Here is a 27,141-nt window from a genome sequence, read left to right as displayed (position 1 = left end):
TAAGGGTATGAATTAATACAGCCTCTTCAAAAATAAATTTGGCACATTTTAGTATGGATAAATATGTGCATACCCTTTGTCTTTGCATTTCCACTTTTGGGCATACACTTGGAAGAAACTCTTGCCCATGTACATCAGAAGGTATTTCCATGAATATCAGTAAAAACAGTGTGCTTTACAGCTAATTTTTTAAATTAAAAAAAATAGCTTCCATATCCATCTAAAAGAAAATAGATAAATAAATTTTGAAAAATGCAGTGGAATATGATATAACGATGAAAATGAATAGGACTAGAAGCTATCACATGAAAGGATCCTAGAAACATAATGTCAAGTCAAAACATCAAACAGAAGACTGAACATAGTATGAAATCATTTTGAAAAAGCTAAAAAACAAGAATTGCCTAGAGATACTTACATATGTGATGAAACTAATAATCATTTTGAAAAAACTAAAAAACAAGTAAAGTTAAGAATTGCCTAGAGATACTTACATATGTTATGAAACTAATTTTTTAATTACATTAATGTTACATTAGTTTCAGGTGTACAACATAGTGATTCAACTTCTCTATATGTTATGCTATGCTTACCACAAGTATAGCTGCCCTCTGTCACCATACAATGTTATTATAATACCATTGACTATATTCCTTATGCTATACCCTTTATTCTAATGGCTTATTCATCCCATAACTGGGAGCCTACCCCCCTTCCCTTTCACCTATTTTGTTCATCTCCCTATCCCTCTTCCCTCTAGCAACCATCAGTTTGTCCCCTGTATTTATAGGTCTAATTCTGCTTTGTGTTCATTTGTTTATTCATTTGTTTTGTTTTATAGATTCCACATAGGAGTGAAATCATATGGTATTTGTCCTTCCTGGTCTAAAATAAGGGAAAAGCAAACAGGACGAAAGATCTGGAAGGAACACATAGGAAAGTCCAAAAAGCCTAGAAACTTCTTAGTTCTTAAATTGGGAATGGATTCAAAGTGTTTATGTTATCTTGCTTTATAACCTTCATGTATCATGCATATGATCCTTCCTTATATGAATCAAATATTACAAAATCAAATTTCTAAAAAATTAAACGTTAAGGGGACAATTAAGAATAAAGAATAAAATGTAGACTTGCAATATAAATTTCCTAGTAATCATTTCAGTAAAATGACCTTTAATGCAAGCACATATTTGAGTGGAAAGAACACTGTTTTTTGAGTTTAATAATATTTGGCCCAGGGAATCGCAAGTATGTGGCAAGAGTTTGGGCAAGAGCTACACATTCAGCTTCCTCCTCCATAAACGAGAATAATTGCATCTACCTCACAAGCATATCGTAAGGTTGAACTGCGAAATAACACAAGAACAGCTAGCACAGAATCCGCTCAGGAAGGATACAATGTGTTCAGTCCATAGTAGCTATAATTTTATTAATGATCTTTTACAAATTGGTTAATCCTTTGAGGCACAAGCAGTTACCAGGCTCCAATTGTGGGGAACATCGTACTTTCACCACCAGGAAGGAATGAAGAGTGGAGGAAGGTGGAAACTACCATTTCGGTAGAACATCTACTATCTGCTAGGTATGGTTTAGTCCTAAAAGTTCTACAGATATTCAAACATCAAATCCTCAGGCAATTACAGTGAGGAAGGCTCTTTCAACTCCATGATACAAACGAGAAAACTGAGCTTAACTACCTTGCTGTAGATAATTCAGGTGGTCACTAACAGACCCAGAATTAGACCTAAGTGGGCTCCCTTGTCCACATTCCAGGGCCTCTACTGGAAGAACAACTGTCAACAACCTTTCTCCTCGTTTAACCCAAGTCATCCCCTGCAATCTCACTCTCCAGCTCTTACTTTGGTCTTAGGGTCCTGTATAGTTCACAGCCCATTTTCAGGGAACTAAAAGTTGATGCCTTTGAGCTCTAATGAGTTCTTTTTTTTTTTTTTTAAGATTTTATTTATTTATTTGACAGAGACAGAGACAGCGAGAGCAGGAACACAAGCAGGGGGAGTGGGAGAGGGAGAAGCAGGCTTCCTGCTGAGCCGGGAGCCCGATGTGGGACTCGATCCCAGGACCCTGGGATCATGACCTGAGCCGAAGGCAGTCGCTTAACCAACTGAGCCACCCAGGCGCCCGAGCTCTAATGAGTTCTTAAAAACTTCCTTGATCAAGTTCCTTACTTCTCTCATTTTATAAAATTTGAATTAGCTTCCATGAGTCTTCCATGAGGAAGTGACTGAAAAATTGTAGCTGAGTTTTACCATATCTAAACCTTTACAGTTTGTGTATATACCATAAGAATAATACACAAACAAGGTTATTACCATAAGGCAAACCTGAAATCTTATCACTAAAACTCAGCAAAGACCTTTGAACTCTAGTAGACATTTCACTGAGGAAGAGAATAGAGAATGAAAGCAAAGCAGTGTAACAGGTGGGAAAAGATGGAAAAGAAAACTTTGGAGGAATCCAAACTGAAACTGAGCCTGCTTCCCAATACTGCCAGTGGTGAGTCTCACTCCATGTGATAATATATCATCACCCTCATCTCACTACTCAGAGCTCCCCACCACGTTCTAGTCACTGGCTTTCTAAAAGCCTACACAGTTTATATTGTCCACATATCCTTTAAGTCTGTCAATTTTCAAGTTTTCCTCTCTGGGATGGTTGGTGGGTAGCTAACAAATCATACTGCTGAAGAGTGTAGGCTCTGGAGTCAGAACTCCTCAGTTCTGTTTTTTATTAGGTAGACAACTTTGGTTACGTTATTTAAGTTTTCTGAGGTTCAGTTTCCTCATCTTAAAATGGGCTTTAATAACAGCGTCTGCCTCATTAGATTGTTAAGAGAATTAAATGAGGTAATGTAACACCTCCAAAGGGCACAGCCCAGGACCCTGGTACACTGTAAGTGCCAAACATTTATCACCAACATTGGGATCAGCATCAAATCGTGAGCTCCAAATTGCAGTAATTCTAATGTATTTTATGCAGAATGGGACCTTATGTGATGTTTGATGATATTAATGGTACGAGATGATGATGTTACAAGAACTAACCAACTGGAGAAAATGCCTTAAGAGAATTTTTTAAAAATATAATTGCAAAATAATTCACAATGGTTCTGTACATAATGAGAGTTATAGGCAAAGCCTGGCCCTCATCTTTTGTTTCTGTGTATTGTATCCTTTTCTTTTTCCTTTTTTTATTGCCTCAACTTGTAAGATAATTCATCTTATTATAGCAAGGATTCCAGATTACTTCATAGGAAATAGGAATAATAGGCGAAGAAATAAGAAAAGGTGACACAACAGCATATTCTTTCATATTTTTACTTTGGTACCTTTCCCCCACCCCAAATGTGATATAATTGTATGTCTAAAAAAGATGTATTCTTGGTGATTTCAGGCTCTACAAGAGCACGAAAAAAAACCCTCATGTTAATTTATGGCAGTTTATTTTACAACCATATGGGAAAGTTCATTTGGCTTGAACTTTTTTTCAGACACTGATGAGGCTGCTATTGATTTAGCACTCTCCTAGAATACAAACCCACAAAACACATAACAGGGGAAAAGCTAATTATGGTAATAAGAATCAAGCATGCATAATTCCATTAAAAATAGTCACCTCTCTTGGTATATCATAATTTTTTTTTAACAACTCTTCTGTTCATTAGGAGAAAATTACCTTTTAGTGTTAAGTGGACTATAAATGCACTGTTTACATTGAAACCGGAAAAAAACCTAATGTCATATTTTGTGTCAAGATGATTATTGCTATTGGTGTTTCCTGACTGTATTCCTTCAAAACAGTGTGTAATGAACACCTAGTTTGCACGTGCTGAGTCACTGTCTGAGATTTCATTGCAGAAGAACATGCCCCTCCTGTCCTTTGTGGGTAGACAGTTGAGTTGAGGCTCACTTAAGTTTCAAAAGTTACCTTACTGGCTCTTTCTATAAGGAGCAGGTGTTTTCTAACTACTCAACTATTGGGACAAAAGTTTTGTGGGTTTTTAAAATTTCTCTAGGAACCATAGTGCAAAAATTCAAAGGGATCCTAGGGTTTCAGAGGTTGAATAGACAGCCAAATTCATCTATTTCAAACTTCTAGCAACTGAAGAAATCCCCAAAGACAGATGCTTCCAGCAAGAAGTCCATTGCCTCAAAAGGCAAGCTATTCTACATATGAGTATCCTGTTAGAAATTTCTTTGCTGGTCTGAACAGCTCTGTTATCCTTATCTGCTGGAATAAGTTCTTCTATCTAAACATAGATTAAGACCAGGAAGACACAGAGTAATGATGTGAGAAAGATGGAAAAGTTAAACAAATTGAACAAATACCACAAGAGAGGTAGGGAATATTTACGTGCTATAAAAATATGAAAAATTGTCTACATTTCTATTGTCAAAAAGACACAAATTAATAAAATAAATTGCCATTTTTATCTATCAAGCTGACAAATACTTTTGAAAAGGAATCAATTTTAGAGGGCTGGATGAAGAGTAAGGAGTGGGAAATAGGATTGCTCATACAATGTCAGTGGACTGTAAATTGTTACACATTTTCTACTGTGCATTTTTGCAGTAAGTATCAAAAGCTTCAAAAATATATTTATTGTCTGACCCAAACTTCCATTTCTATTAATTTTTTCTAAGGAAAAATGTATGTAAGGATGTCCATTAAACTTACTTAAATATAAAATTAGAAATCATAAATATTGGGGCGCCTGGGTGGCTCAGTTGGCTAAGCATTTGCCTTCGGCTCAGGTCACAATCCCAGGGTCCTGGGATCAAGCCTACATCAGGCTACCTGCTCAGCGAAGAGTGTGCTTCTCCCTCTCTCTCTCTGCCCGCCCCTCCCCCCACTGCTCCTGCTCTCTCTCTCTCTCTCTCTCTCAAATAAATAAAAAAGAAAGAAATCATAAATATTAATAATATTTTTGTGACCTTGTTTAATTCAAGGGACTTCAAGGGGTTTTCAGGGTCAAGAGTGGTTTACACTGGATGTCTGAAGCTCTCTTGTCACCTTCTCTTTTGTGGAAATCACTTTTTGGGGAATTAGTCAAAGCAGGTCCATAAAGTCACAGAAAAAGGAAGGAAGAAATCTTGAATTGCCATTCTGGGCCATCCGCCTTCAAACTGGAATCTGCATGAAATTCTATCTTCACAATAGCAACAACCCTAAACTAATGCCTCCTTACTCATCAGAGTCACCATCATTTAAATCTTCATAAAGATCTTCAAAATCAGTTTCCAAAAAAATAATTAAGTCATCTTGCCTATCATTGTTGCCTAAGTAGTTAAAATTTCCCCTTTAACATTTTAATGTGGCTTACTCTGCGATTTTAACAGGAGCATGCTACTACAGATAATTACGTTATCATTACTTTAAATTGCATTAAAATTCTTAATTGCAAAAAAAACTTAATTGCTTATACTATGTCTTTATGTCTTTTACCTTTCATTTGTTCATAAGTTAACCTTTCAAAAATGATTTAGGAAAATCTTGTGATACTGTGTGGTTTCTTGACTATTTGTTAAGCAGGAGGTAGATGTCCATTGAATAGAATGTAGATCGAAGATGTGTGGGAATTTGGAGTTGTGTATTACTGATTTGGGGTCAACTTAATTGATAGTTCACAAATCCTCTTTATTTTGGTTTGCTCATGGTAAATGATAGTATTCATGGTAGAAGGTATGCAATAATAAAATCTCTTACAGGAAGCACTTACTACTTAAATTACTATATTACTTAATTTTTAAAAAAGGGATCTCAAATGAGAAAAATTGCTTGCTGAGTACAAAGAGCACAGTGTTCTTTCATTGAGCCACCTGTATGAATGCAAATGCCCACATACTACTTTAAAAGCAATGTAAATAAAATAGAGCTAAAAATCAATACAAGCAAAACTGAAGGGACTAGAAAACTGTGCTTCTGTAGTAGTGACTAGATTTGTAATAACTGGGGAAGAAAAAAAAATAGGCATTTCTTTAGAGGTGGTAGGGAAGAAATATGACATAAGAGCCAGAGGCTATACGGAGCCAGTGAAATTGTCCATTATTTAAACTGCAGGTGGTGACACTCACATAAACTGGTAAAGCAAGATGCATCTAAAGCCAGTGATGTGAGTGGATTTAGTGTGAAATCCACTGTGGAATTCTGTACTTCATGGAAGAGTACAGGTGTGCTCTGCCTTAGGAGAACATGGTACTAGAAATGCCACCTCTGAAAGAAGACAAATTAAAGTCTAAGTACATCAAATATATAATTTAAACCCTATTTATATATTATTAACAACTTGGCAGAAAATTTGGGGAATTAAGTTTCTTGAGGTAGAAAAGAAGGAAAAGATAGTAAGGGAAAGGAAAAGAAATGAGACAAGAAGATGAAGAGGAAAGCAAATGCAGTGGAAGGGGGAGATGAAGAAGGAAAAAGGAAAAAGTGAAGAGTGTGGAAAAGGAGAGATATCTAGGAGATAGGTAATAGAGGTAAGATCCAATGCTGCCAAAATATTGAGAATATATTAATGGAAATCTCTAAAAAAGTCTTCCTGCTTCCAGACAAAATTGTTAAATTGATGATGTTGGTCTTCATCATGTCCACTCTTGGCTTATATTTCAGTGATCATATTTTCTGTAAAGGGCCTGATAATAAAAGTTTTTGGCTTTAGCAACTACTCAACTCTGACTCTCCATAATTTTTACAGTTATGCTCCCTGTCTTTAAACTTGCCTCCCTGGGGCGCCTGGGTGGCTCAGTTGGTTAAGCGACTGCCTTCGGCTCAAGTCATGATCCTGGAGTCCCTGGATCGAGTCCCGCATCGGGCTCCCTGCTCGGCAGGAAGTCTGCTTCTCCCTCTGCCCCTCCCCCCTCTCATGTGCTCTCTCTCATTCTCTCTCTCTCAAATAAATAAATAAATAAATAAAATCTTAAAAAAAAAAGTTATTATAAACTTGCCTCCCTATTTCTTGTCACTTAATATTGTCTTTCTGCATCTTTCAGGTAGCATCTAGCCACCATAACAAAATTTCCCTGCTTAGAAACTCACAAGAGGAAGACAATGACAGTCTCGAGAGCACCACAAGATCTTTCTATCACTACCAAATGCATTCCAAGTGAACCGCATTCGGCTCCTATCCAACATCTACATCATTATTCAGTCATTCAAGAATTGAGTACCTGTTATGTGTTTCACCCTATAAACAAAAATGATTTTAAAAAATTAATTCTTGGCCTCGAGTGATTCAATCTACTATCAGTAGAGATTACTTACATGCCCGTCACCTTCTTACATCCAGCCCACCCCATCAAGTCATTAGAAAGCCATTAGTAACTTCAATAGTGGCAAAATCAAACTGGAATAGGAAGGCCAGAAGTAGGAAAAATTAATGAAGAAGATACTTGAGGACCAAAGACTTGATGATATAGCAATTATTTCTCCCCATAGGAGTTTCATTTCTAGTCAGTCACTAGGACATGTCAGGTAGCAGGCACCGAGAATGCTCTGTCCCGGTAAGGGAGAAGAGAAGAAAACCAATTTATCAGATAAAAGACTGTCTTTACTCCTTCTTTAAGTTTATATCATTTTGTGAAGAACTTCCAGAGAGAAATGTCTCATGATTACCAATCCTTGATACCAAAACTAAATTAAATTTTTTATTAAAACAAATAAGATTCAAGAGTCTGCTTATGGCTGTGGAAATTATAGTATATCAGATTAATCTTCCTGCCAGTACCAACTAGAAAAGCTGGGTAGCATGTAAGAACATCTGCTTGGAGGCAGCAAATGGCTACCATGGTAGCAGGACAAGCATGGAGGTACACATTCCAGTCTCCATTCAAGAGAGAACATGCTGCAAAGATTGCACTCAGCTAACAGCCCTCACACTTCAGAATGTGCTGAGGCACTCATGCCGAAGCCATGTACTCTCCAGGCTGCTCTTGCCCAACAGAGAACTCTTCTAATGAGCAGTCTACTCTCCAGCTCCTTATCAGCCTAGCTGAGCCTATCTCAGAACTGCACTAGTCTGAGAGTCTTCCTATCCAGTCCTCCTATCTCCTTCCTCCTCTGCTCTCCCAGGCATCAGGTCTGCATTGCAGTCTCTCTGCCTACTCCTACTCTCTCTACCCTATGACTCACATTTACTAACCTCAAAAATGATGACACTTTCTCAGTAGTGCAGCCATTTTCCACAGGAGGCTAACAAATGGTATTTTAATCAAATAGTTTGCCTTGGAATAAAACCAACAGCTTATATAAACATAGCAAAATACTTCCTACCATGTGAACTTTTGGAGTGTTTTGCCAAGCAAAATGGCTGCAGTTTTCTATTAGTGGAGAAGTTTTTCCTGAATGGAAATGCATAATTTAGGTTTAATAAGACTTTTCAATATAAGCTGTACATACAAATGTGTGTTTTCTCCTTTCCTTGTGTTTACAGCATGAGATAAGCTGTAGACCAATTTTATATAGCTATTTTATATGCAAATAAGAGGTTATTTTTACGTGTCTTCAGTTTTATAGGAGACAGCAAGAGAATTTCAAATAAAGCAGTTTTCCACTCTAGTCAGAGAATTGACTTTTATATTTTCTGCTTTCTGTGGACATCTTTATCTCTTGACAGCTGACGAAAAATGTTTAAACACTAAAGACTTAAGACATCAATACAATTTTATAAACAATTTTATTATTTCAGATTAAATGAGCTCATTTTGGCTTTTTGAGCATGAGTTGAGATGGTCAGTTGACCTCTTCCTCCATTCAAAAGCAAGAAGCATCTTCTGTATGAATAATTTCCCAGGCTCCCCACATGGAGGTAAATCAGGCCAATTTGATGTCACCTGCCTCTGTCTTCATAGAATGGGGAAGAGGAGTTAATTTATTGCTGGCATCAATGGCCACAAAAGGAATTGAGAAGAGGATTCTGACATGAACAGATTACAGATCCCATAAATGGAGCTTCATTTTTGGCAAGATGGATAGATTTGGAAGGACCCATAGACCTAACAGAGCTAATACAGACAGCATGCTGTTGATCCAATGATTCTCCAGCAGGAACAAAATCTGCCTTGGCCAGTAGTACATTGAAAGAGCCAATGGCCATTAGGCAGAGGCTCAAGTAAGCAGGTGGTTTCTGTCAATGGATGTCCTACAGTGGACAAAACAGAGCGTGGAGGAGGAGAAGGAAATAGGTACACAATAGGTATAGATTTGGGCAGGGAGTCTTAATGGATATGGTATGGTGGAGGGAGCAAAAACGAGTTCAGCAAGACTTGAAAACCAAAGAACAGGGAAGTGAAGTGACTTGTCCAAGGTTACACATTAGCAAGTGGCAGTAGCAGGATTTGAACAGAGACTCAGGAGCCCCCACTAATAGTTTAGTTACACATAGCATCATACTTCTACTATGGTGGCGGGGGGGCGTGGATAGAGAAAAATATGTAAAAGCAAGAATTGGTCCATTTAGTACCTGTTTAGAATACCAGTGGTAGACCACAATGAGATACGTAGAAAAAGTAGTCAAACTGTGGCAGCACATTTTTAATGTAATTTTTCCAATAATTATTTCCCTAACTATGTTCCTGGCACGGAGCTATGTTAGCACAGCCATGGCAGGAGCAGGGTTTATGGCCAGAGCCTTTATTACCAGCATGAGCAATGGTGCTGTAATGACCAGCATCCTTCTGGGTTGTGCTCCTCTGTTGTGCACAGAAACAAGCAGTAACTGCATCATTTTCCCTCTGATTTGTAAATTCCAAAATGATAGAATTCTATATATGAGATCATCATGTAACCTATCGACAAAAACTTTAAATATCAACTTATGCCCCCAAGGATCTGGAAGATTCAATATGGTTTGCAAAGGCATCGACTCAAAAAGCTTTCAATGATAATTCATCAAAAATAAAATAAATGTGAAAGAATATTTTAAACAGCAGACTGACACCTATGATATATCCACAGTGTATTTAATATGTTTTGATGTATTTTTTTACTTTTACTTAAGCAATTTATGCTCATTTTAGATAACTTAGAATAACATCATTTAAAAATCACCTGAGATATTACCACCAGAGATGATCATTATAAATATTTTATTGTTAAGCCTTCCAGAATTCTGTCCTAGTCATTTAACATTTAGTAAAAGTAAAAATACATTTGTCACACTATATATCCTGTGTAACTGCCTCTCTCATTTAGCTATATTATGAATACCTTGTCAAGTCCTATACAAAATAACATTTTTTATGACTACATGTTTTTATTTTGCTTTATGAGTGCCCATAATTTATTTTGTCAATTCCCCATTATTGGGTATTTATGTTATTTCCAATTCTTCTTATTTATTTATAAGACTGCTTCTTACACTTCGCAAATTAACATTTAATCTGTTACGTAGAAGTACTGTTCCTAGTTTTCCTTTCAACTTCATAGTAGTTTGCATTCAAAAGTGTATTTTTAATTTTTATGTAGAAGTGTATGAACATTTCAACTGTGAATTCTGCTTTTGATGCCATGCTGAGAAAGCCTTTCTTTCAAGAATGAAGAATACCCCTCCTACCCTGTGATATGTGTATATTCATGGGTTCCACCAACACTTTTATGGTTTCATTATTTTTCATTTAATATGTTTTTGAAAGAATAGATACTAACATAGTCCTGGAAAATCACATATCAAAAACTTCCAGATAGCTTGCTTTGTAAAAGAATATTGAGATGACTCTGCTTCACAGGAGAAAGGGGCCCTTGTATATTACAAAAACTCAAAGTAGAAGACACTGGAGAAGTGAAGTAAATGATTTGATTACATTTCTATAAAAGTTGTTAAGACTGCTATAAAGACAAGAAGATATAATCTTCAGTGTAGATATCCAGGCCAGGCTACCTGTGATTAATAAGCATATCCATTCCCTGCTCCATTTGTAAGGACTCTTTTCTGAAGATCTACACCTTCCCACCAGCTTATTCTAATTCCAAATGGACTGCCTCCATGACTTCATCTATTTCTTTAGAGGACATGAGAGAGATTTTTACATCAGAGTACACTCGTCAAAAAGAGAGAATGCATACCATGGCTGCTATTCCTAATAATAGTACTACACTTTCAAACCATGTAATTTGACTACAGAGATTTTTTAAAGTAGCAGCTAAGAAATCTGACATGTAACGTGCAAATTGCAAAACCTGGACAAGATTTTACATGCCTTTTTCTTTCCCTGATTTTATTTCTAAATTATTTTTTAGGATCCTACAATGCCTCTATGATTAAACTTTAATAACCTTAAAATCTATTCATTATTCCATGGCCACCTTTAATACATCAGCCAATGATATCACTAACTGCCCAGTTTAAGAGGTTTTTCCCCTTGGAAGAATCTGTTCATTACAATAGTTAACAACTACTCAGTTAGCAAAGAGCCCTAAGACAAGGCATGGGACAAGTTAATGGTGTAACAAATCAGTCATTAAGCTAAATGGTCAGTTTGCACAGTAGAGTATTATTGCTTTACTGAATCCAACTTAAAGATTTACAGAAGTTACATTTTATTCCAGGTACAAGATGCATAAATGAAATACAGAGGGGTGCAGTTTTGTTTTACGCTGCTTTCATTAAGAACCCAATTGCATGGCAAAATCAGTTAGTATATATCTCGTTCCATGTGACAGCCAATTTTCCACTGAGATTGGAAACTCTTGGAGCCTTTTAATCCTTGTTCCTACTCTGGGAGTACAGGAGTGGGAGTTACAGCATGTTTTTAAATTGTTTAAAGTAAAGCATCAATGGTAACAAGGGCTTCTCCCTGACTCCTGAGCAATGGAACATCTCTGGATGGATGGGGCATGGCTTGAACTCTAGGCCTACTTTGATGATGAAATCTGTATGGGACATACTTCTTGGTCCAACATACTAAGGTGGTTTTTTTCCAATGAATTTCTTTTCAGAGAAAATACGTAGTGTTATAAACATAGCTGCACCACGTAACCTGTGACACAGTCAACTTGACCACCTAAAGGCTCAAAGCTGATAGCATCATCATTCATTTAACAAATATTTTTTTGTATCCCTAATACATGTTAAGTATGTGCAAAGATCTAGGGATCTAGTGGGTACCAATCCTCATGGGGTTTATAATCTTGTGGAGAAGGCAGCCTTCAAAAAACAAATAATTTTACATTAATACATTATTGTATTACATTAAACAGGATACATTAAGTACATAAAACATTACACGGGATATATATATTAAACAGGATAAAATACATTAAACACATCCATTAAACAGAATAATTTTGCAAGTAATGAGTGTTATAAAGAAAAAAATATATCCAGGAAGAGTGTTGAATGGAAGTCAACTGCTCATGTAAGGAGTGGAAATTAGGTTATTTGGAGGACTGCAGACAATCGATCAATTGGGGGTCCATAAAAAAAAAAAGATAAGTATTTCACTGAACACTTATAAAGCACCCTTTTACATGCTTTCAAAGGCCTGTCTGCTGCTTTTAGTTTCTCTGAGCAAACATTTCTCTTTGGAACAGAAGAGCTATAGCAAAAGATTAAAGCTTAGAGTTAGGGATAGTGCATGCTCAAGATTCCTGCTCAGTGCCCAGCACTACATACATAATGCTTTTTATAGCAGTAACAACAATGATGGGAAAGGTCAAATAACTGAGGATTTGGAATAATTGCTTGGTTCAGATCTATAAAAAGCTATTAAATCAGTTCTCTAGAGAATAATATGTTTTGTTATTCTATAAGGGCATAAGTGTAAAAGTTCTCCAGCTTACAGACTAATTCTGGACCTCAGCTTACTTTCACTTAATATATTTATGTTCTACAGTTGCAAACCACAAATTTACTTTTAATGTCTTCAGTGGGAATAAAATACCACAAAATAAACTGTTAGACTTTGTGTGTGTATGTAATAACATCTGACAATCCTCACTTTCCGGACGAATACTTATGAGCCAGCAACAAAAAAGAAGAGATTTTTCAGAAAGCCTGTGTTCAAAAGTATACATAACATTTGAAACATTTTAAAAATGAATTCTTTCAATAAGAGTTACTTCATTTCATATTGTGGTTGGCAAGGTAAACCCTTGCTTTGACAATAAAAAGACTATTTATGAAAGACTAATAACATCATGTGTAGCTCACATCATATGGTATATTTGCATAAATGTAAATGACATCATTTTAGGATCCTTTGTTTCTTGCTCCACTGGTACTCTTCCCAAATACAGGCTGACAGTGTTCCTAAACTAATTAATCCACTTATTAAAACAAGCATAACAAAGCAAAACCTATTGTCCTTTCCTCATGGAACTCATTGAAAATTAAATGAGAATTCCCTGTCATGGGTCTTAGTTCTTTTGGCCTTAGGCAGAGGAAGCAAAGTCTATCAGTCAGGGACCCAGAAAGAAATAAGTGGCATTGTCTCAAAGGTAACTCAACAGAGTGTAAGGAATGGGACATCTTATGAAGGTGGGGGCAGGTTAAAGGAGACCAAGGGACGGGGTGGTGCAGCAACCTGGAGCTGGCAACAGCAAGAACAATTTCCACTATGCTTACAATGCCAAGGGGAGTGTGTTAATTTCCTATTGCTGCTGAAAAAATTTACCACAAACTTAGTGACTTAAAACAACAGAAATTTTTCTCTTATACTTCTGGAGGCCAAAAGTCCAAAATCAGTCCTACTGAGCTAAAATCAAGGTGTTGGCTGGCAGAGCCACTCTTCCTCACGAGGCAGTACTGAAGAATCTATTTTCTTGTGTTTTCCAGGATCTCGATCTGCATTCCTTGCATTCCTAGGCTTGTGGTCCCTTCATCTTTCAAGCTAAGAGTGTAGCATTTACTCCTTCTGACTTTGCTTCTATCACAGTTTTCCCCCCTATCTATATGTAGTCAAATCTCCCTATATCTTCCTCTTTTAAGAATATTTTTAACTAGGGGCACCTGGGTGGCTCAGTTGGTTAAGCGTCGAATTCTTGGTTTCAGCTGAGGTCATGACCTCTGGGTCATGAGATGGAGCCCCATGTCAGGCTTTGTGGTTCAGCGGGGGAGTCTGCTTGAGATTCTCTCCCTCTCCCACTCTCTCCCTCTCTACCCCTCCCCCATTTGCACACATGCAAACTCTCTCTCTCTCAAATAAATAACTAAATAAAATCTTTTAATGGGGGGGTGCGCCTGGGTGGCTCAGTCAGTTAAGCATCTGACTCTTGGTTTCTGCTCAGGTCATGATCTCATGGGTCATGAAACTGAGCTCTGTGCTCAGCAAGGAGTCTGCTTAGGATTCTTTCTCTCTCTTTGCCCTTCCCCTCACCGTGCTTGCTGGCATTCTCTCTCTCAAATAAATAAATAAAATCTTTTCTTAAAAAAAAATACTTTTAACTATATTTAGGGCCCCCTTGGATAACCCAGGATAATCTCTCCATCTCAAGATCCTTAACTTAATCACATCTGCAAAGACCCTTTTTCATATGAGGTAATATTCATGTGTTCCAGGGATTAGGATCTAAATATCATGGGGGGCCACTATTCACCCTGCCACAAGGAGCGTCTGGAGCTGTAACGAGAACCCAGGGAGACCTAAAGCAATAGGGAAAAAACATCTGACAGAATATGTGGTTTATAACCACTTACCACATACGGTAGTAGAACATGGCCACTACCAAGAGATGACCAAACAAAAAGAGAGTCTGGGAAATAAGTACCCCAACCTCTCTCTTATCCCACCCTCCAATTTCTGCCAGTGCCTCCCACAGTCCAACCTCCAATGGAATCCCACAGTCCAACCTCAAATGGGAGGCCAGACCATCCATCCATAAAGGTCAGCCTGCTAGCACTCAGAGGATGACAGAGAAAGCTGACCAGTGGTCTCAAGAATCAGATGAAGACTAAAAGCAAATGGGCACTGGAAGGAAACTGACAACAGTTCTGAGGCCATATGTAAGAATGAGGACTTCTGCAAGAGACTGAGGAGATATCGATCAGATTACCATGGCTTAAAAAAAACCAACCAAGCAGCCTGAATGCAGAGAAGTAAGGTTCATTTCAACACCCACCATAAGGGCTGATCCCGGAGACTGGGAAATCATTCTAGAATTAACTCACTGTGCATTAACTCAACCAGGCTTTAACTCTGCAAGATTCATTCCAAGATTTTGGAACTTTAACCAGGTTTTTCAATTAGAGATTTATAGTTTACAAATGGAAATAAAGAATGCATTTGTCAAAAACATTAATTCAAAGGGATACATGCACCTCTATGTTTACAGCAGCATTATTTATAATAGCCAAATTATGGAAGCAACCCAAGTGTCCACTGATGAATGAATGGATAAAGAAAAGGATATATATATATCATGGAATTGTATATAATATATATAATGGAATAATATATATATAATGGAATAATATTTAACCATAAAATAGAATGAAATCTTGTCATTTGCAATGACATGGATGGAGCTAGAGAGTATTATGCTAAGTAAACTAAATCAGAGAAAGACAAATACCATATGATTTTACTCATATGTGGAATTTAAGAAACAAAACAAACAAAGGGAAAAAAAGAGAGAGAGACAAACCAAGAAACAGACTCTTAACTATAGAAAACAACTGATGGTTACCAGAGGGGAGGTGGGAGGGAGATGGGGGAAACAGGTGATGGAAATTAAGGAGTGCACTTGTTGTGATGAGTGTAGGGTGATGTATGGAAGTGTTGAATCACTATATTGTACACCTGAAACTAAATAACACTGTATGTTAATTATACTGGAATTAAAATCTAAAAACTTAATAAAAAAAGAAACAAAAAGATGTATTTGTTTTAATTGGGTGGGAAGAATCTAATGCATCTTACCCTGGTTTGGATTAATAGTGTCATAAAAGTCAACGTTATGTTTGGAGACTCCTCTTTTTCTCTAGAGATACTTAAGCTATAGTTGAGGCAGATGGGATTAAGGAAGGCAAAGCTTGGTTCCATTTGACATCCCACTGACTTTATGGCCAGGAAATCAACTTGCTTATGTGAGAGACCAAATTAGTGTCACATCTAGTCCAAAGTCTCTGCAGGGAATTCAGTCCATGCTCCCAAAACTTTGAAACTTAGGATGTTTGGCTTTCGTGGTCTGTATTTCACTGGCCATGATATCAAGATCCAAAGAGTGCCAAACCCTTGGGCAAAGCCTAAGGAACAAACACTTTCTGATAAAAAGGTACTTAATAAATGAATTAAATATTAGCATTTGGAAGAAAAATCATTGCGGTTTGTTGTGAATAGTAGGAATTCTAAAGACTACTTTACTTCACTCCCACTTTAGAAGTGATTAAAAAATATTTTTGAATAAAAGAGTAGCTAAATGTAACTTAAAACTCCACCAAAACAAAATGGTTGTAATATAAATGATTTGGTCTATAGGTACAAAAGACATGTTATTTAATCAGTAGAGTCCCAAATGACCATGATTTTTATTCCTTCCAAGCTGATCATTGTGTAACTCCTTTTTGAAAAAAAGATTTTATTTATTTATTTTGAGAGAGAGAGAAACAGTGCAAGCTGGGCAAGGGACAGAGGGGGAGGAAGAGGAAGAGGGAAAGAATCCCAAGCAGATTCCACGCCAAGTGTGAACCTCCATCTCATAACCATGAGATCATAACCTGAGTGGAAATCAAGAGTCAGTCGCTTAACCAACTGAGCCACCCAGGCACCTCATAGTTTAACTCTTACACAGAGAACTATAACCACAAAGCCTAGATGAAGTATAATGCTGCTAACATTGCCAGAACCCCCAAACCATGGACAGGGACTGGACACTCAACTGGCCACACAGTGAGACTCTTCTTTCACCTTCTTCTACCACTCTTGGTAGTCTTGTGTGCCACCCTCTTGCTTGGAGAGGGGCCTGGAAAGTAGTTGCCAGTGGTTCAATATCTTAGAGTGGATGAAGAACAAGTGAAAGATTCAATAATAAAAATGAAGAAGTGGAGGGTTAAAAGAGATGAAGCCACAGATTTTTTGAAGGAAGAAGATGTATTTGGGGAACCAGCTAGACAGGAACAAGTGTCTCACATGAAGTAATCTGCTTGGGATTCTTTCCCTCTTCTTCTACCATATTTATAAAAGGAGAAAAGAGACTGGCATTGTGAAGTTCCTTATAGACTTGATACACAGGGTACAGAACTTTTGTTGTTAATGAGACGTTTTGTTTCATTATCCTCAGGATCACCAGTTTTATATCCAGAATATCACAATTCTTCATCTAAACACTGTAGGGCCATTTCAGAAACAGGCAACTGAGAGACCCCTTCATTCCTCTTTGAGAGTCCATGGGTGGTTGACCCTGTGATCTACTCATAAACCTAAATTCAAATATTTGAATGGCAATGTATTCCAAGATGCTACCTTTGATCAAACAGTTACAATTAATGAAAAAGAGTAGGTTCGATGAAGAAACAATCTTTACATATGTTTCTTGCTGGTTTTGAGCTACTAGCTATTGGATTTTATTAATTCCTATAATCTAGAAATCAAAAGAGATTCACACAGAAAATAGAAATGGATACATCAAACCAGTGTAATGTTAATGGGAATTCATTCCTCATAAAACTTTGAATCAGATTGATAAAGTTTCAACCAGAAGTTTTCCCAGAACACAGACACAGAAGAAATCAATGGGATCTGATGAGCAAATGGTCCTTTGTGCAACAATTCAGACTTTACTTAACTGTCCCAGTATTTTTCAGTTTGGAGGGACAGAAAAGCAGTATCACCATAGAAGGCAACTGCAACAGATGTGTGGACTGAGCAATCAGAGTCAATGGTCATAATGATGCTGAAAATGTACCACATTCACTTCTGCAAAGTCACAAATTTGCTTTTCTAAAACCACTAGAATCCGTGTGTGTGATGTGTGTAAACAGTTGGTCTCATCAGAATCATTATTGTACCACCTGAAGCACATCTTTAGAATACTAAATACAGCACCTGTGTCTCTTATTTACAGTTTCTAATATTTCTCTCCCAAAATACAACATATATTTGCCCAATATCATGGTAGATTTCATGCCTCAAACTGTATGAAAGAAAACAATTTGTGTCTTCTCAAACCGTTCCAAATCTACATTGAGGGCATAGATAAGCATGTTGTTGTTTTACAAATGGTATTCTAAAGACACAGTAATGCTTTTTAGCATTAAAAAAAAAATACTGTTTTCTTTTCTTGCTCTTTAATATGCACATTGAGAAATCCTCCCAAGGGTTCAAGAAATTTGGGGATCTTCCAGTGACGAAATTGTGAAGCATGAAAATTTCTGCTGACTTTGCTACATAAACCTCACCTCTATTTTTTAACAAAAACTAAATAGTACCACACACACACACACACACACACACACAGTGAAAAACTTGGGATTAAGGGGGAAAAGTGACTTAAGTAAGGATAGTTTATAAATGATCCACAATTAAATAAACATTGATTAATGAACTATTTTTAAGTTCTAGAAAGTACTTAGTTTTCCTAAATTCTTAAATACATAAATTATATTTTATAGCACTTATTGTAGAAACTAAATCAGTAGGTAATATCACTGAAAAAAAAAAATCTCAGGGACATACTTCCAAATCAAAAGCTGCCCTTTCCCTCTCCAAACGTCTCCCAAGTAAGACAGATGGGGCCCAGATAGACAGGAACAAGTGTCTCACATGAAGTAATCTTGAAGACTTTTGGTCCAAGATAACAATCTAAATCCACATCTTTAATTCTAGCCCCTCTCAAATTATCCCATTTAAATATCTAAAGAAATATAATCAGCAATTATCATTGGAAATTAGATAAGAGTGCCACCCACATTCTAGAAAACTTTAAGGACTTCCCATAAGATACAATGAAGATTAAACAAGATTGAGGTAAAGACCTCCCAAACTACAACCACTAGAGACAATGAAAAAGGCTGTCTAAGAAGTACTTGAAAGAATTTTCCAATGTAACTTAATGAACCCCCCTCCCCACTCCTCAACTCAAACAGCAGAGAAAGAGGGCTATCAGGTCCTAGAAGGGATTAATAATTTAATCAGTCACACTAATACTCAGGAAGTGGCCAGATTCCAGAATTCACACAGATCCTGCTGAACATCGCTGACTTCCAACGTGGCATGAGCGTAATAGTGAGTTGAGCAAGCAGGGAACATTACTATTCCTTAATACGGGTGTTTTTACCTATTGGAGAAGGAAGTTACCCACAAAAGAGTTAGGAAGGGCCCTCAACTGATAAGAGATACAGGGAGAAATTTTGCCTTTCTGCTTCAACCTTCATAAGCCATCTGATTGTTCTGCCTAAATAACTACAGATTTCTTATTTATCCTTATAACCCAAAAATGTCAACAACCTTTATCTAAATGTAAGTTAGGTTTCATCATTCTGCTTTATATTTGAACCTTCAGCATTGTTTTTAATTTCTTTGACAATTTCTATTTCATTTTTCCTGTTCACTCATACAAATTTTATTATAGGCATAGTTGATATATATTCATCATGTCTATTTTCTTGAATTTCCATGTACTGGTTTTGAGTATAACTTTTAATAAAGCAATTTGCTTTTCATTGGATGGAATCTACAATTCACTGTTGCTCTTTTAAATGGACAAACACACTAAGAAATCTTTCTTGGTCTTACATTGCTCCCTTGTTATGTCATCAGCTATAGTTTTAGGAGAACAATGTCTTCTTAAATCTCACTGAGAAAATAAAGTATTATAAATGTTTATTCTCATTTCTTTATTAATAAATTATCATTTATCCAAATTTTATCAGACCCCTGTGTTTTAAGTTACAAAATCTTCATTTGCCTCTTTGTTTTCCTCTGTTTGATCACCCTTACCAATGAGAGTTCATGTAATGGAAAATGGGAAATGAGATTTACTGACTTTTACTTCCCCAAATTAGATTCAATTGCTCTTTTGATATTAAATAAAGATGAAGATAAATGAACAAAATATTTACTTCAAAAATGTAGAAAGGAACTTGAGAAAACTAAAATGAGGGCGCCTGGGTGGCTCAGTTGGTTGGGCGACTGCCTTCGGCTCAGGTCATGATCCTGGAGTCCCTGGATCGAGTCCCGCATCGGGCTCCCTGCTCGGCGGGGAGTCTGCTTCTCCCTTTGACCCTCCCCCCTCTCATGTGCTTGCTCTCTCTCATTCTCTCTCTCAAATAAATAAATAAAATCTTTAAAAAAAAAAAGAAAACTAAAATGATGTCATTAATAAAGATTAAAAACAACTAAATTAGTTAGAAAGTAGGAATTCAGTAAAAATCAATTAATCAAAAAGCTGTTATTTGAAACAATACAATAGATAAAATCTTGGTAAGGCTAATTGAGCAAAAGTGCGAAAATAGAAATATAATCAGAATTATATTATTTTTGAAATAAAATCATTTAAATCATATCTCAATATCTTTGAAAATAAAAAATCTTCTAGGAAAATATAAAACACCAAAACTAATCAAACAGGCAGTAATTCAGAATAGTCCAATATTCACAGAAGATATTTTAAAAGTTGCCAAAGAATTACCACCTCCCCCACTTCTGTTCATCTAACCTGGATATTCTCATGGTTTAAAAATGTGATCATCCCTATAGTGTTACTGTTCGGAAGCACCCCCCCAAAAAAAAATAATTTTAATTTTTTTTTAATTTAACTAGTTAACCTGCTACCAAAACCAACAAAACAGCCATAAAACAGAACTACAGAGAAACCCTATTTGTGAATACATATTAAATATTTCCAAATAAAATATTACCATTTGAGCCCAGCAGCAAGTTTGGTGTACTGACTGATAAATAACAAGTTTTATTGTTAGTATAAAAGGTATACATTCTCCTTGAAGAATAGCAGGAAAAGCAAAAATCCCTCTAATTTCCATTACCAAGATATAACCACTACTAACATTTGGATAAACATGCTTCCATTTTCTCTCTAAAGAGGCACACACACATACATATAGTTCAATGTTAACAACTTCGTATAAATAAATCATAATATATGTACATAATATATGTAATCTGAGAGTTTCATTCAACAATATGTCAAGGACATTCATCCATGTCAATAATATAGATCTATACCATTTGTAATGGTCACCTATTATTCAATTGTACTTATGTACCATAATTTACTTAACCTGTTTAATGGATGTTTGGGCTGTTTCCAATTTGGTGCTATTATGAATAGCTCTATACTATTATTCCTTGGGCATAAATCTCTTCCCATTTTGTGATTACTTTCTAAAAGTAGGATTGCTGGATTATATAGCACATACATTTTATATTTTCTATTACCAGATTGCCTTCCAGAAAATTTCCACTATTTATAATTCTATCAACTACGCTTGAGAGCGCAATTGCCTCACACCTTCACCAGCACAAGGTATTGTAGTCATTTAGTAATAGGTAATGATTTGATAAAAGGGAAGGCCAGTTGTCCAGTAAGTTTACTCACCATTTTGGGCATTCAGTTATTTAACAAATAATATATTAAATGTCTATAGATGCCAGAAGCTGAGATAGGCCTAGGCACTGAGAATTTATTAATTAACAAGAGAAATGTGGTCACTGGCCTCAAAAAACTTTTTTTGAGAGAAGCAAAGACACTAAATGAACAAATAAATACATGAAGAAAATAATTAAATATTGAGATTATTGGACTGCAGGAAATAAAGATACTTTGTGAATAACAGCGGAGGGACATAATTTGGTGGGGAGAGTTAGAAATTGCATCTCCGAAGAAGTGATATTGAACCTGAGATAAGAAATATGAAGTAATAGTTCCAGGCAGAAGGAAGACAAAGGCAAAGATTCCAAGGCAGGAAAAACATTATGTGTTCAGGGAAAGAAAGGAGTCCAGTATAGCTGAAGTGCAGCAAAATGAAAAGAGGTAGGCCCCAGACCATGCACAGCATTGACAACCTCAATAAAGATTGTTAATTATCTTTTAAGATCTGTGGGAAGACACTGAAGCAATTTAAATTTGATATAATTAGATTTACCCTTTAAAACGTCCCACTGTTAACTCTATGAAGATGACTTGGGTAATTCTTGGCTTAGAAAACTGAGTCAGTAGTGATGCCACTTACTGAAATGGGGAAGTATGGGTGAGAACAGGTTTTAGAGGAGATGAATACCAACTATTCCATCTTGTACATGTTAAGGTAGAGATGCCTATGAGATAGCTAAGTGGAGATGCAACATTAGCAGCTGGATATGTAAGTCTGGGGCTTAGATAAAAGAACTGTTATATAATTGGGAGTCCCCAGCATATGCATGGTACTTAAATCATGCAATTGGATACACCCATCTAAGGAATGAATATACATTGAGGAGAGATTTAAGAAATGTTCTTAAATTTAAAAAAAAAAAAAAAAAGGCACACCAGAATGTAGATCTATAGTCAAAGATAAAAGACCAACTAATTACTATAAAAAAAAATTTAACAAAAAAATGTAAAGTATGTTAACCAGCATTATAAGGGATCAGTATTCATTAGGAAATATCCAGTACCATTTTCCACACAAAAAAAGCACAATCATATAGTTAGGTTGTTTGTCTTTTACATTTTACTGCTTCAAACTTTGGACGAATTGCTACTAGGTCCTTCAAGGTTTCTGTGGACAAAGGAGAAAATGAGGAGGCTGCCTCAGTCCTATGAGGTAGGCTATATACTCCTCATAGGGAAGCCAGAGTGGAGACAGAAGGGAGCTGGGATTTGTGCTAAGAATGTGTCAGTGATGACAAACTGCCCTCCCATTTTCTTCTACCCCAAGAGAAGTGCACAACATTCTACCTAACCATGACCCCCAGTACTAGGGGTGTGAGAAGGAATCCCTGCTTCCCACTGTGGAACTGGGAACCTTTCTCCCTCAGGAAGAAGATAAAGCCCTGGGCATCACAGCCCAGCAATGGGCCTTTTCATTCCATAAGATTCTGACAGAGAGCACCAGCCACTGGTAACAATAGTCTTCTCTGACATGTTGAGAAAGTTACCATTATTACTATTATTATTATTATTATTATTATTATTATTATTATCCCTCATTGGCATATAATTCAGGAAGGAGAGCTCCGAGGGGATTCCTGATAAGAATCATTAGTCTGTATTATAAAAAGATGTAACTAGAGTCGGTGGCACCTGTACCCGCAACTTTAGACGTTGTAATACAGCGAATTACAACGTTCCAGCCAAAACAACATTTAGATAATGATCAATTCCTATTATACCAGGTCAAATACAAGCTCCAAGAATGGAAGAGAAATTTATCTTTCAGTGGCCTGTGTAAATCCCTTGGTTGAGAGAGGGGGAGGGGATGGGAAATATCACTAAAAAAATCAATATCTTCATTGATTAATCAGGCTACTGTGATTTATTGGGCACTCATTCATTTATTTGTTACCATCCTTTCATGCGTTGCCTCTGGCTGTGATAAATGGTCTAGACTCTTTTTGGGAAAGAGCAAAGATTTTTAGCGTTGTTCTTATAGTGTGGGCCTTCCAGATACCTACATATTTACTTCCATGGCAAGTTAAAAGCCTACAGACTGCGTTTAAGCGTGGCCTTGAAAGTATCAGATTCTCTCAATGTAAGGAACCCAAATAGCAGTGCACACTGACATCAACTCTGGAATCTTCCAAAATGGAAAAAGAAAACTAAAGTAGAAGTATCTAAACATATGATACTTATTCCTCATTGGCATGTAACTGGGAAAGGAGAGCTCTAAAACATATGATATCTAAACATACGTTACTTGCTGACATGGTTAGGACTTTCTATCTCAGAATAGGCCTGGCATTTTCTGTTATTTACTGTGTGTGTGTTTTCATTAGGACATCAATAGCCTACCTTCTGTAGCTGCTTTGTTTTACAAATATTATATAACCTGATTGTTGTCTCCCAGGGCCCTTTTAACTACATTCAGTGGACATAATCCTCCTTTACCTCTGGAAAAAAATTCTGTCTGTTGCAAGGCACTATTGTTGATTCCTGGGGAATAAGTATACTATGGTTACTTTAAAACACAGTAAATAAGAATGTACCATCCAAGGTATCAAAACACCAGACTTGACTTAGTATTATATCCTCACTTGACTTACTATTATGTCTTCTTCCCTTCCTACAAGGGAAAGGAACATGGTACTTCTCTTCAATTTCATCCAGCAAACTTCTGCTCCTACTTCCAGCTGCTATTTCATTCTTGGCCAGAGATGAAGGAGGGAGTATGAAGATGGGCCAGTTCTTCCCTGACGAGGTGGCTTCCCATGCTCTGGGCCTGCCAGATGGTGAAAGCTGCATCCCCAAGTGGCAGATCAATAAAGGTGACTTTTTCTCTCCAAGGATATGCTTTCACTGGATCTTCAGAGGTTCCCCGATAGATTGTGCTAGCCTACCGTTGTACTGCCCCAGGCCAAATAAATATCTATTCCAAGAGGTCATTTGGGCTCCTTTCTCAGGTCTTGCTATGCTCCAAAATGCTTTCTACTGATATTTTCCTGCCCCTCCAGATGGCCGTACTGGATAAGACTCAAGATGGCCCCATGCCTGCTCTTTCCCATGTGGTTCATATCTAGACTACAGGAAACAGGTCTCCCTTCCTTCACAAATTCTAGGGTTGCTGATCAATCTTAACACAATATCAGGGTGACCAACCATCCTAGTTTGCCCATGACTACCCCAGTTCTATTACTGAAAGTGCCATAAATCAGGACTCTCCACAGTTCTGGGCAAACTGAGACCCTCTAACTGCAGAGCTTTTCTTGGTGGCACCCTCCAATTGCCTCCTACAGACAGACCCATCCAACTCTATAACCTACAGTCAGACCCACCCAACTCTACAATCTTACTTGAGCCTTCTTGGTCCTAAGCCTACCATTAGTCCTTTGCATCTCCTAACCACAAGGTATGGCATTCAAGGCTCAAAGGGGATCCTCTTAAAGCCCCGTTCATTTGGCTGAGAATATAAGGTAGCATCCCCTTCCACTAAGCCAAGATGGTACTTCTCACACACCTTCAAAGAGAGGATACCATGAGCCCAAAGCACTTCTCAATTTATAAAGTTACCCTAAGAGATGAATTGGTGGAATGAAAACCTCTTCCTGGGAATTTGTTCCCAATTAAGTTCAATTAAGTAGAAAGCTTACATCTTGTTTAATTTGTGACACAGATTCACTCATTCAAATTCAGGAAGACATAAGCAATGTACACCTCTGGGCCTCACTCTCGATTCCTTCCTATAAAAGTCTCCTGCTATCAAAAATTTGTACTTTCAGGGCACCTGGGTGGCTCAGTTGGTTAAGTGTCTGACTCTTGGTTTCAGCTCAGGTCATGATCTCAGGGTCATGGGATCCAGCCCTGCATCCAGCTCTGTGCTCAACGTGGAGTGTGCTTGGGATTCTTTCCCTCTTCCCTTCCCTTGCCCTCTGCCCCTTCCCTCCCCTCCACTCCTGTGTGTACACTCTCTCTCTCTCTCTCACTTTCTCACTCTTTCTCTCTCTCAAATAAATAAAATATTTTTTGAAAAAGTTCTATTTTCTACTTTTCAGCTATCTATTGGTAGAAACAGACAAGGCTTGAGGATGGAGTGTGGATCATTAAGCCTCCATCCAACATGCCTCCTCACATGGCACAAAAAGACTCAAAATACCCCATGGAGTCATCATGGCACCATGCTAACTAGAATGACTGTGGCTACTGACCGGACTTGGTGGTCGAGATGAAATATGGTCCCAGAACATAACAGAGAGAGAAACTGCTTACATGGATAACTATTTGGTGCCACGACCTAGATTTTCATAAATAATTCTCCTCCATGGACCAAGGATTCCTAGAACTTCCCATTTCACATTACTCAGCTTAGTAGAAGTTAAAAAAAAAAAAAAATGCCTTGTTGAGCCACTCTTTTTCTCATGCAGCTGGTAAAATGGCTGTACTAACAACTATAGTGACATTTCGGTCTATGAGACTAACTTATAAGTCCCCTTAAAATTCTACCAACAGTCAAAGGCTGAACTATTTCTTGCAGCCATTTTCATTGTGAGACTTCATGCCCTTTGCTACCCAGGCCCAAATTCACACAAGAGATTCAATTTGAAATTTCCTCTGTAGCCATTCAAACCCCAAAACTGTAATATTCTCTGGATACCCCTTATGAAATTCTTTGACCTCTCCTATTCTGGGATCATAGCCAAATTCCCACATTTCATGACTTTGTCCCTTGAACACTACACATCTGTTCCTGCTTTAGAATTTTTTCTAATAGGCTGATTGCTCAAATCCTGCCAATCAGGAACAAGTCTTCCTGATTGTTCCCAAGCTCTGTTCACTTCTGCAGAGAAAAACCTTTATTTTCCAACTACCTTCTTCAGCATCTTTATCACAGGCTCCCATTGACCTCTCCAGGATGATCACACACACCCTCAAGAAGCCACTACTCCAGACATCTTATCTGTGCATACAGCTCTTCCTAGGCAGCACTAACATTAAACAACAAAATAAAAGAAATTAAAATACACTTCAATTCTTCGGGATGCAGCTAGATGAAGATAATCTTGATCTTACATAGGAATTTATGATGGTTGTAATATGCAAAAGATCTAGTGCCAGAGTTCATATGCATAGAGTGCAGTATAATGATTCATTTTCCTCAAACCATCATTAATACGAGCTGATGCCATAATGACCCCAACTTCCTCCTCTACTTGGCAAGACAGAGAACAGGAATTTCAAGATGTCTATATGCCATATACCCCAATATGTGCAGAGATAAGAAAAATAAGCTCTGGTAAAAGACTATAATTTAAAGAACAGAGGGTTATAAATCTCTGGTCCCTAGGTGATACTACTCATTAATGGCCTCTGAGTAGAAATGTCTCCAGTAAGATAGAAAGAGAGGGTGTGGGTTGCAGTCCTTTGTACCTGCTGCCGTCTTCAGTCTAGTCGCCTATGTTTATTTCCCTAGAGAAGGCTTCCGTGACCATCCACCACCCCTAGACTATTCCTTACATGTTCCTATATGTTTTTTCCTATATGTTCCTCTAACAACTATACCTGTTTTATTACAGGATCCATCATACTTTGTTATAATTTCTT

General features: G+C 37.2%; 1 pseudogene; it reads left to right on the top strand.

Moving 5' to 3' along the window:
• Positions 1 to 17,836, top strand: part of LOC118009657 — a 28,948-nt pseudogene extending 11,112 nt beyond the window's left edge.
• Positions 17,837 to 27,141: the final 9,305 nt, after the last annotated feature.

The sequence above is a fragment of the Mirounga leonina genome, unplaced genomic scaffold (assembly GCF_011800145.1).
Source record: "Mirounga leonina isolate KUSES-001 unplaced genomic scaffold, KU_Mleo_1.0 Mir_127, whole genome shotgun sequence".
Lineage (NCBI taxonomy): Eukaryota > Metazoa > Chordata > Mammalia > Carnivora > Phocidae > Mirounga > Mirounga leonina.
The sequence above is the reverse complement of the archived record's forward strand: the minus strand, read 5'-3'. Positions and strand labels throughout refer to the sequence as shown.